This window comes from Mustela nivalis, assembly GCF_964662115.1.
Source record: "Mustela nivalis genome assembly, chromosome: 15".
Lineage (NCBI taxonomy): Eukaryota > Metazoa > Chordata > Mammalia > Carnivora > Mustelidae > Mustela > Mustela nivalis.
Window position 1 is genome coordinate 81,727,493 of NC_139034.1, and position 12,473 is coordinate 81,739,965.

Consider the following 12,473-nt stretch of genomic DNA (forward strand, 5'->3'; position numbering starts at 1 on the left):
AATAGGAGCCATCCTAGACCATATGGAACTGCATAATTTATCAGGGATGTTGCCAGATTCCAGGAAGGTAAGTGATTGTGTTTCACGACCTGGAGAGTCCCTTTCGCAAGCAGTATTACAGAACGATCATGCTCATCTTTAGAGAGTTCTGAGGATTTTCAATGGATTTATATATAATGACAGAACAGTATGATGATGATGATTTTTTTCAAAGTTTCAAATATGTAATGTGGTTCTGCCTTTTTACTACTGATTAAAGTAGAGCTTGTTTTGCCAGACCCTGAGATGTTTCCATTTGGCTGAGTCAATAATTATATTACAATTTTATTTTGTCAAGATGATGTTTTTCATCATTTCCAAACCTCATTTTCCAGAACAAGTTATTTCTTAGAGGATTTGATTTTCAAGCTAGGCATGAGCAAAAAAAGTGTGTATTCTGAGACATGCCAAAAGCTTTTTGACAGTCTCTGATTTATTTCTTTCATGGGCTTTGCTATTCCTTCTTACAAATTGTCATGGGTGGAATTATGACTCCTAAAATTTATATGAGGATGCCCTAACCTCTGCTACCTCTTGAAGATTAGGGCTTTAAAGAGATAATAACATGAGACCGTTGGGGTGAGCTCTCGTCCAATATGACTGGTGTCCTAAAAAGAAGAAATCTGGACCGAGAGAAGTCAGGGATGTACACACACAGAGGAAAGACCATGCGAGGACACAGCAAGAAGGTGACGTCCATGAGGCATGGAGAGAAGGCTCAGGGAAATCAAACCTGCTGTCATGTTTCAGTTTCTAACAGCTAAGAAAGTTTTCAAAAGCCTTCTACCCACTTTGGATTCATTGCAATGTTTTGGGAAAGACCACTAGCTCATGAGTCTGTCATTATTATCGGTTCCCAGGGATGTCCATATGCTGATTGTAATTTCTGACTAGTAATATCTAATATGAAAATGGAGTCTGGACCATCACGTTAAGACAAACCCACTGCACCTGTATGTCACATGGTTCCTGGTGATGTTCTATGACGATCAGTGAATGATTAGGGAGGAATCAATACAAATAAATCTTTGCCTTGTGTTTTATATTTTATAGAATTTTTTGATTAAAATTGTTTTATTTTATGCTCTGTCAACTCCAGCAAGATAAGACTGTATTCACCCAGGATCATAAACTTGGAAAATTCCTTATTGTATCATCAGATTTGTAATGATCAATAACGATTTCACATACCATAATATCTAACAAACATTCATCTTCAAAGGTATCTGTGACAAGGGGAATTTTTAACAACTCTTTTATTCCAATTTTATGGCATGGTGTTATTATCATTTAAGGAAATGATGCTGTCCTCCTAAGTATTATAGGAATTTTGAATGAATCAGTGAAAGAATGAATGAAAAAATAGAGTTCTGTTTCTATGACAGTCATTGTGGTCAGAGGTTCCTTGCTGATTTCATCTTTGCTGCTCCCAGGGTGGGAATTTGCCTGGATGAACCCCAGGAAAACATCACAGAAAGCAGAGGAAGCCTATCTCTGAGAGCCGCTCTCCACACCTCCTTATGCTTCTGTCTTACCCCTGCTCTAGATCTCCTGTAAGAAGTAAGAGATTAGACAATAAAGCTTTCTCCTCTCTTTAGGACCAGAAGTAGAAAGTAGAAGAGCAATTATATTTTTGTCCAAACTTGAGCTCTCAATTTTGCAGATAAGCAAAACTGACAATACAAACATTCAAATCTTTATCCTTTGGTAATCAAACCTCAGTGATTCTCTTTATTTACCCAACATGCCGTATTTGACTCACATAGTTTTTTGTTCTTTGTTTTTTTTTTTTTTTCCTAAGGGGAAGAGTGAGAAGTTCCTTTAATTTTATTATTAGCATGATGTTTATATCCACAGAATCTAACTTAGAAAATATCACTTGCATATAATAAAATGATAACACGTGTAAAGAAAGACAGCTCCAGACTTTATTGGCTGACTAATAGAAAAGTTATCCTGATCCAGAAAAAATGAAAAGGAATAGTGTGACTGTTTCCTTACACGTAGGTCTCCAGTTTTTCCGTTCTGGTTGCTCAAACACCTCACCTTTTCCTCATCTTTTCAACCAGCACTAAGGTGTTTGCTATTTGACCAAAATTGCCAACTTGCAGATGTTATGGGCACATCTAAGTTGTTTGGATTCATATTTAGAAAAGCGTCCTCTCTTACAAACCCTATTTATGTGCTAATGTTTAACAGATAGTTGGCATTTGTTGGACTAGAAAATTATCTAGAAAATGTTCTAGATTTGACTCTCCATCTGTTTTTTATGCTTTTACTATGTTTTTATTTCAACAAGTAAATTCAGTGATAAGGTTGAGTGAACTCAGAGAATTACTCTGTTTTGAAAATAAAAAGAACAATTTTGCTTTAAAATAAATACCTTCAATGTGTGACCTATTTAGTTTATTACGTAAATCAGTGACTCTAGAATATAATTTCTCTGAGGAAAGTTAGAAACAGTCTTATTTTTTCTTGCTAAACATAAAAAAGTGCTAACAACTTTGTATATTTAGATGAAATCATTTTATGTAGGTTTAATGATTAGAACATAATGAAAGCTTAGAATTAATATTTATACATTTTTGTTTAAATAAATGATCACATTTGTTTCAGTATTTTTTATTATTAGTAAAGAACTAAAGTATGCATTGCCTAATTCACTATAATAACAGAGCATACACATTATCCACCTTTAAATAAAAAAAAATTGTTTGTATTTTCAAGATAATTTGCTGAAGGCCCTACTACCTCCTCTCCTGATGGAAAGATATTTGGAACTTGTTCGTTAGCTCCTAGTCATTTGATAATGCAAATCAGTCATTTGATAATGCAAATCTTCTTTTCTGCTGGAATTAAAAAAAAAATTCCGTGGATTAAAAAATGCAGTGAATAAAATGAAGTAAATCTACATATTGTTTTTTGGATACCAAATATGATCCCTTTCATATCTTGTCAGAGAATAATACTGCTTTTTCTAATATGAAAGTTATATATTACCCCATATATCCTATATCATATATATAATATATAAAATGTAATTGGCTAAGATTGCTTGTATGTGTACACAAACACACACACACAAACACATACTTTGGCCAATTACATTTTTACAGTTTAACAGTAAATGCACCCGAAATGTTATTTCTTTCCCCCTTCTTTTTACAGATCCAGAAATGCTCATAAATTTTACTTAAATAGTTTTCTTCTGAGCATGTAATTTTTATATTCATCTCTTTATTATATTTAAATTCCATGGAATAGCCTATATTAACAAATCTAGGTTGAAGCGTTATTGTTCTAAAGTATTTAAAATTCCATAGACTAATTAAATTGAAAAATATACAAAGCTATACTCAAAAGAGCATTTTTTGCTTTAGTTTTCAAATAATTAAGAGCCAGTTTCTTGACACTGAAATTTTGTTGTGTATTTCCACTGGAAGTGTTTGTGAAAAAAAGTTAACTTCATTTCCACTTGGAAAAAGTGTATATGAGAAATACAGACACATATCCTCAATATTAAAAAAATAACCTTTGCCTTTATTTAGAGAGAAAGAGAGAGAGAGCGTGCACACGCAAGCACAGGAGGGGCAAAGGGAGAGGGAGAACGACTCTCAAGTAGTCCCTGTGCTGAGTGGTGAGCATGAGGCAAGGCTCCATTTCCTGACCCCAAGATCACAACCTAACCTGAGCCCTGAGCGGAAATCACGATTCTGAAGCTTAACCAACTCAGCCACTTAGGCACTGCCCCCCAAATCAACTTGCTTTGATTGTGTGGTACATTTTAGTTATTAACAGAGATATTACAAAGAATAGACTTATGAATAGAATTGACTTCCATGTTTATTCCTGTGATAGGTTCTGTGATAAAAAGCTTGGGTACCTGGGTGGCTCAGTGGGTTAAGCCTCTGCCTTTGGCTCAGGTCATGATGTCAGGGTCTTGGGATCCAGCCCCACACTGGACTCTCTACTCAGCAGGGAGCCTGCTTCCTTGTCTCTCTCTGCCAGCCTCTCTGACTACTTTTGATTTCTCTGTCAAGTAAATAGATAAAAATTCTTAAAAAAAAAAACAAAAAAAGCTTATATATCCTATCATAAACTTATATTCACAAAAATGTAAATATTCTTCTGTGCATCCACTTTATATCATTAGGTCTCTTAATAGCTAATTCCTTTTTAGGTTCATTGTGATGGTGTGAGTTCCTTGGGCCTCCCTCCTTGGACCTCCTACAGGAGCTATACACAGAGTTTCCTGTCCATGGGAGTGAGTTCTATTGACATAACTCCTATGGAAAGCAAAGGTGCCAGAGAGAGTGAGTTAGATAAATCATCTTTAAATTCAAGGTAACAATGACAGCGAAGAGTACCTTGTATACTACTTAATGGTATAGGTGACATTTTCCCCCTTTTATATGATGCTATAATCACTTTTGTTCCTTGAGCTTTTCTCTGGCACACTAAAATATGAAACATAGAATTACTGCTAGCCAAAGTAAGTTTTGCAATAATTTTTGAGAATATGTCAAATTTTCACGGCTTAAGCCACTAATTTTCCACTTGATTATTCCCTTTAAATAATGGTCTTCTGGGAATTCAGAGAATCCTGATATATAGTTAAGGAAATAACTCAGGATCATGGTAATGTTATCTGGGCTGGCTCCAGGCCTGGAAGCTAAATTATTTTTACAGGACTTTCTAAAAAATACCCAGTTCTGGGTTTAGCACTGAGCAAAGAAAAAAGGCTTCCAATGTAAGAAATTATATCTAGTAATAACCCAACTCCTTTTGGCATTCATATTCCATTGTTAGTGGTTACTCAGTCCTGGAAAGGAAAGCGCCCTGTCCCTCCTATCTTCTTGGAAAGTAATGTTTTAGAGAATGTTGGCAAATATCTTAAATTCTTGGAGAGATTCTGACATCACTACTCCAGCATCTACCAAAAATAAAGAAGCACATGCAATCATAACAACAAAAATAACGTGAATAGTAAACATTTAGTTCCTGATGTGGTAAGAAGTTCCTCCCAATTAGGAGAAGGAAAGGAAAAGTGAATTGGGGCAAATCAGAGGAAGAGACAAAGTGTGAGAGACTGTGGACTATGAGAAACAATATGAGGGTTTTGGAGGGGAGGGGAGTGGGGATTGGGTGAACCTGGTGGTAGGTATTATGAAGGGCACATATTGCATGGAGCACTGGTTGTGGTGCATAAACAATAAATCTTAGAACACTGCATCAAAAACTAATGTATTTTATAGTGACTAACACAACATAATAATAAAAAAAGTACCTCCCAATTTAATAGGTGATTGCTGTATTCCTAATAAAACAATTTCGAGTTCTGGACTTCTGCTGACTTTCAAAGTGACAAAGTATCACTCTGGAATTATCCTGGAAGATGTTGACCTTCATAACCATTATCTTCTTTGCACGTACATCTCTTTCTCTTTCTGGAATACCCATTTTAACACTTGGACCTTAAACAAACCGAAGACCTAAAAATCAATTGTTGTTTTTTAAGGTAAAACAGAGCCAGACAATAAATCAATGGAATATGCAAAGTCCTTTGCATATTTTAAGATCAAAATCAATAATGATGACATCTTTGGCTCCCGTTATTTACGTGTTATTGTTTGTCTTCAAATTTTTACAACAGAGAAGGTTAAAAGTTCACATAATGTTATTTCCTGTGGAAAAAAGAAGCTACTATTTCCATAAAAATAACAATAACACAAATGATATTGAAAGCTATTTTATGGTATCATAGACAAATATTTTTGACATATTCCAAAGCAGCATGTATTATATCTATAGTGTCTGTTGTGCAATAACAGATAACCTTAGAAAACTACATCTGGCACATGGCAAATACTCACTAAAATATTTATTGAATGAATGAATGAATGAAAAAATAGAGTGGAATACTATTCTTCTACTAGTGGGATTTTTATCCCTGAAATTCCTTAGAAGTGTTTGAAATTTTAAGGTGGTTAATTCACTAATTTCAAGGCTTAATAGAAGGATTCAGTTCTTAGTATTCCCCAGCTTAAAAAAAAAAAATGGAAGTGTGTTTAAGTATGTTGACTGAAATTGATAATAAATATAAGAGAAGATTGAAGCATTACACATAACTAACTCATCCAGCCACTAAGGTGTAAAATATATTTAAAAATATGTGAGGGATTTATTAATGTGTTCTAAAGTGTTACATTTTCAAATGTTCAGTATTTCGTGATTGAATTATCTGTAGTGTAATTAAAAGGTACTAATTCAGTTCACTCCTAAGTGAACACTAAATAATGAGGAAGTGATTTTAAAGTTACACACACACACAATATTGTTTTAAAAATATTGCTTTATTATTATAACAAAGTCTAAAGTCTAATTCCTTTTTTAATTAACACATAATGTATTATTTGTTTCAGGGGTACAGGTCTTTGACTCATCAATCCTACACAATTCACAGCAGCTCTTACCATAGCACATAAAGTGTATGTTCTTAAAATCTAAAAAGATATTCAAGTCCATCTTCTAATTTGTTTTGGAAGGCAGAGAGTAGAAAGCATTCTAAACAAAATACCATTCAACCATATGTACGAACAATGTACTTTTTTTCAAATAAATTCTACAATAATTGGCAAAGTACAAAAAATCTAAATTCAAATATTGGTTTTGGTGCATGCAAGCTGTTTAAACAGCACAAGTCACTTATTTGATGTTTATCTTATTTGTAAAATAAGAGTTTGGATTGAATTATTGGTTCTCAAACTTGGGTGCACCTGGAATAATTTGACAAGCTTTCCACTTATATTTTTCTATTTATAGATATTTCCTTGTTTCTTCTGATTTGTGATGACTTTTTAGAATTTTTCTTATCTCTCATGACTTTGATACTTTTGAGGAGTAGACACGAATATGTAGAATGTCACTCAATTCAGATTTGTCTGATTTTTTGGTAAAGATTAGATTATGGTTACACATTTAGGGAGGATAACATTAGGGGTGATATGTTCTTCTCAGTGCATGAGGTCAGCATGATTTCTTATTCGTGGCATTAATCTTGAATATTTGGTTAAGGTAACATCCACCAGATTTTACCACTGTAAAATTATTATTGTCACAGGCACAACAATGGAGATAGTGAAAAGATCAGTGCTTGTCAGAAGTTAAGAAGATAGGTGGATAGGCAAAACACAGGGGATTTTTAGGATAATGAAAATGCTGCGTATGATATCCTAATGATGGGTCAGGTCATTGCACATTTGGCCAAACCCATAGAAAGTACAAGACCTGATGTACACTATGAGTTCTGGTTGATAATAATGTCTCAGTGTTAAGTTTTATTAAGTAAATTGGAAGGCTAGGAGCCTTGAAAACAGCCAGTAGTATTCTCTAATGTCAATGTTGGGACTTGCGAATGTGACTCAGCCAATCAATTTGGGAAGGATGGGCAGTGTTATCGAAGGCAAACCAAGAGAGTATAGTAACCTAGAAGCAAGAACACAATTTTAAAAACAGAGAGACAACTTCACCAAATGCTGCCTATATGTCATATGAGACAAAAATTGAGAATTAAGTCTTGGATTTGGTAATGTCAAAGTCAGTGCTGACTTTGACAAGAGTATTTTCAATGGACTAATGAGGAAAAAATGACCTACTAGGATTAGTTTAAGAAATAATGGAAAAGAGAGATTAAGAGATAGTGATGACCAGTGATTCATGTGAGGAATTTTGCCACAAAGAAATCTAAATTAAAGAAAGAGTTGCTGATGAAGAAGTTGAAAAAAAAAGTTCTTTTTTTTCTTTCAGTTTGATTGAGATATAAATGGGACATTGTATATGAGTAAGGTATACTAGGTATTGATTTGATAAATTCATATATTGTGATATAATTAGCTAACACTTCCATCGGTCTCTTTTTTAAGGTGAAAACATTCAAGATTTACTTTCTTAGCAACTTTCAAGTAGGTAATATGGTATTATTAACTTTATTCACAATGCTGTGCATTAGGTCCCAGAACTTACTCATTTTCTAAGTGAAAGTTTGAACTCTTTGAAAAAAGGGTCTTGATGTCAAAATATCATTTTTAATTAAGTGAGAATGTGAATGGCTGAATTCATGATGGAAAAACAAAAGATTTTTCTTTCCTTTTTTTTTTTTGAAATAATTGCTCTTTATTATGCTGAGATCATAAACCCATAAACACATATCAGAAATATGTGTACAAGGAGGGCAGGAAAATGAAGTATATGGAACTATCAAAAAGATTTTTCTTTTATTCTAACCATGTGTGTCAAAGATTCTTTAATAGTACCATTAGGTTCAAGACCTACACTCAGATTCTAATATTTCATTTTTTCAGTTAATCTCAATATTTCAATACCTTTTTACCCTAGTCTTATAACCTTTTATTGAAAGTTATAATAAAAAATAGAGTGGTTGGTTAGGCACAGAATGAGTTTATATTTTGAAGTAATCATACATGGAACCCTCTTTCACTTCCAAACTTTTTCAGGTTGACAATAAATTAATATGATTATGATATGTGATATGTCCATAATATGATTACTGAAAGTACACCTACAGTCTGGTGAAGAAAATTTTTGTAGGGATAAATTTGTTTTCATGTGGTTGTTAAGCTCTGTTGGCTCAGCAGGTATCTGTGCAAAATAAATTTAACTAGCAATGATTATGTAGTTATGCATAGCTACTGGTGTGTAAATGCACCTATATACCATTTTATTTCTAATAATTTACGTGCTGATATCAGAATTGATAAATTCCTCTTGGCACTTCAATTGTATCTATTTTATTCATAAATTGAACCACTGTATACAGCTACTTTGCTTTATTTTACACATCCTTATAATCATTTTCATACCAAGAATAATTTTTTAAAATGTTTTGGTGTAGGAGAAAGAGAATTGGATCAGGAGTGAAAAATCTGTGTTTGAATCAGAATTCTGCTCCCACTGACTATATCTTTGACAAACCACTTGGACCATGAATCTCAGGTTCCTCAACTATGAAGGGATTACCATAAAAATAGGCACTTATCAGGGTTTTTGTGCGTATCTAGATAATAAAAACAATGTGCAAAACATAAATGTGAGATATAAAAACACTTCATAATTATTTACCCTCCGCCCCCCCCCCGTATGTTAAGGTTCCCAAAAGTGTTCTCACTGGATCCCATAGCAACTTTGTAAGTTAGGCAGGGAAGAAACTTTTTTCCAAATTTACCTACAAAAAAACTCCAAAATTAAAAACAAAACAAAACAAAAGTGGAGGAAAAGAGAAATTACATGCTGTAAGCAAATCAACAGTTGCAAAGCTATGGCATGCATGAAATATGAATTTATGTGTCTGGATATTACATAGTGCAATTCCAGACTAGGGGAGGAGTGTTGTGTATACAGACGAAGACTACCGAATGATGGGAAGTCATTACTGAATTAGAATATTGCTGACAAATAAAAACTTAGAACGTTTCAAAATATTCCATTGAAATGAGTGAACTGGGTCACAAAGAAATTAGGTAACTTTTTTTTTTTAATGTAAGGATGAAACGTGAGAACTAACATTGTGTTTTAAGTATTTTCTAAGGACTTCCTCCATATCAACTCCCTGCTAATCTGCACGGTTAACCTCTGAATATTCTTACCTCTTCCTAGTTTTCCAGAATTGGATATAAGATAGCCAACATAATATATCCATAAGTGATGGAGCCAATTTCAACTTCAACATGTACTTTTTTGCTGAGATTTGTCTGATCTTCATCACTGCCTTAGTTATGTCAAAATGGAAACAAAATTTTTAATAAAACAACAATAAGAACAACAATAAAAAACAAAAAACAGAATTAGATCTTTGGTCTCCTGGATAAGTCTAGTGTTTTCTTCTTTATGATTTAATTCACTTATCATCATTTCCTGAGGACATATTGCAATGCAGGAGGCATTTCTAGGTTTTGAGGGATGCAAACATGGTGAAACACAAATATATATATATATAATGTACTTTAATACATATGACTGTTTTGGCTGAGAAAAGAGAAGCCTATAGTTTGTGCAATGGAAGAGACAAGATCACTATGTAGTTGAGTGAACAGAGAAGGCTTCAAGAACATATGCTACTTACGTTGTCTCTAAGTTATAATCTCAGCAAACAGAATGACAGAGTCAGAAATAGAGGTGTGAAAGTAGCATATGTTCAGAGACCAGCTTTGGCCAATAAGTCAGTCAATGGGCACAATGTCAAGGGAATGAGCCTGGCAGTGGAGAAAAGAAGCAGATTGTGAAGGGCATTGAGGGTTACATGGAGGTGTTTAGTTTTTGTCTTGAAGTTACGACGAGGTATCATAGGTATGGGAAGAGTGCTCAAGCTGGTTAATTACATGAGTCAATTTTTAGAAATTTTATAAATATATTTAAAATTATATGGAAGATAGATCAAATGTGGAAAGTCTAGTATTTTTCAATGCCAAGACTCATTAACAGAGAACTTTGAGAAAGTTCTATTTCTTTGATTTTCTTATTAATTTTTTAAAAGTGAGAACTCATTTTTTTTTAATGTTTTAATGAAATAATCTCACTTCTATACTCATAAATTATGTCTTTTGGAATGGTTTTGAACACATCAGGATTATCCAAAGCTTATGGTGGCGATGTACTTTAGGGAAAGGAGGTGAATTACTTTGTAATTTATATAAATGAAACACCAGAGTTTGAAATAGCTTCTTAAAACATTTCCCATTCATGTTTATATTTATTTATGAATTAATAAATTCAACAAGAAAAAATCATTTTATGGAAAGACTTCCTCATTCTTCATTTATTTTCTAACAAAATATATTTTGCATTTATCTGGGGTCTATTTTAATATGTTACCACTTTTGTATTTTAGTTTATCTCTGCTCTTTCTCAAATCAATCAGGGCTACTAAAAGTCTCATAATTTTGGGTGAGGTCTATGAAATGAATGGATTTCTTGAAAAATCATACAAATGTGATTTATATAAGTGATGTGTATTATCTATTTTAAAGATCATTGAGGGGCACCTGGGTGGTTCAGTGGGTTAAGCCTCTGCCTTCGACTCAGGTCATGATCTCAGGGTCCTGGGATCGAGTCCCGCATTGGGCTCTCTGCTCAGCAGGGAGCCTGCTCCATCCCTCCTCTCTCTTGCCTGCCTCTCTGCCTACTTGTGATCACTCTCTCTGTCAAATAAATAAAATCTTAAAAAAAATAAAGATCATTGAAATATTACTGAATATTCTAAGCATACTCTGCATAAAGATATTTAATTTTTTAGTGTATTTATTTTAAGGCAAGCTAAGTATTAATACATATAATTTAACTTTCAGGTGGATGGGTAAATTTTCAAATGAAAATATAGTAAGCCATTTACAAGACATTACCTCAAAATGCATTATTATTATTTATCAACATACATAGGAATTTTATTTTCTACTATCATCAAATAAAAGCATATTTGAAAGATTATTGAAGGGGCTCCTGTGTGGCTTCATCATTATGCATCTGCCTTCAGCTTAGGTTGTGAGCCCCGAGTCCCACATCAGGCTCCTTGCTCAGCAGGGAGTCTGCTCTCCCTCTCTTTGCCCCTCCCCCTGTCCGTGCTAGGGCTCTCATTCCCTTTCTGTCAAATAAATAAATAAAATATATATATTTTTAAGACAGGTTATTGAAATAAATAATTTTAAAATGTAAAATTTTTTTCTACATCTACTCAACTCAATTTTGATGATTATTCAGAGACCTTTGTTCTGTTTTCAATGGTATTTTCTCCCCTTCTTCTCCTCTTAAGCCTGCCACTAACCCTCTCTTCTTGTCCATTCAGCCCCCCTGCCCATTTCCTCCTTGTCATATCTTAGACTACCAATGATGGGCACACAACTTACCATACATTTCATATAATCTACATACTCACCTCTTTTTTTCTCTCTCTCTGTCTCTCTTTTTTTAAAGATTTTATTTATTTATTTGTTAGAGGGAAAGAGTGAGCACACAATCAGGTGGAGCAGCAGGTGGAGGGAGAGAAAGAAGCAGGCTCCCCGCTGAGCAGGAAGCCCAATGTGGGACTCTATCCCAGGACCCTAAGATCATGACCCAAGCTGAAGGCAGATGCCCAACTGACTGATACACCCAGGTGTCCCGTTTTTTTTCTCCTTGCAGTAATTGTCCTTCCAGGTGTTCTCTTTCCCACTAGTCGCATCTCAGCCATTTCTACTCATAAGATTTTCTGATTAGACACATATGCTTGTTGATATTTCCATACGACCCTCAGTTTTCAAATTCTGGCCCAGTTAATTTAACATTATTTTCTATGTTCATAGCATTTATATATATCTTATAACATCTATAATACATATACCCTTAAACTGAGTAAAATGTATAAATGGAAAACAAAAATCACATTG

At 33.9% G+C, this 12,473-nt stretch overlaps 1 long non-coding RNA gene across 1 annotated transcript; it reads left to right on the forward strand.

Annotated features, from left to right (window-relative positions):
• Positions 1-1,485: 1,485 nt before the first annotated feature.
• LOC309848854 lies at positions 1,486-5,568 on the forward strand. The gene is made up of 3 exons (XR_014303337.1): positions 1,486-1,599; positions 4,220-4,352; positions 5,342-5,568. It is a non-coding gene; the product is annotated as an uncharacterized lncRNA (long non-coding RNA).
• Positions 5,569-12,473: the final 6,905 nt, after the last annotated feature.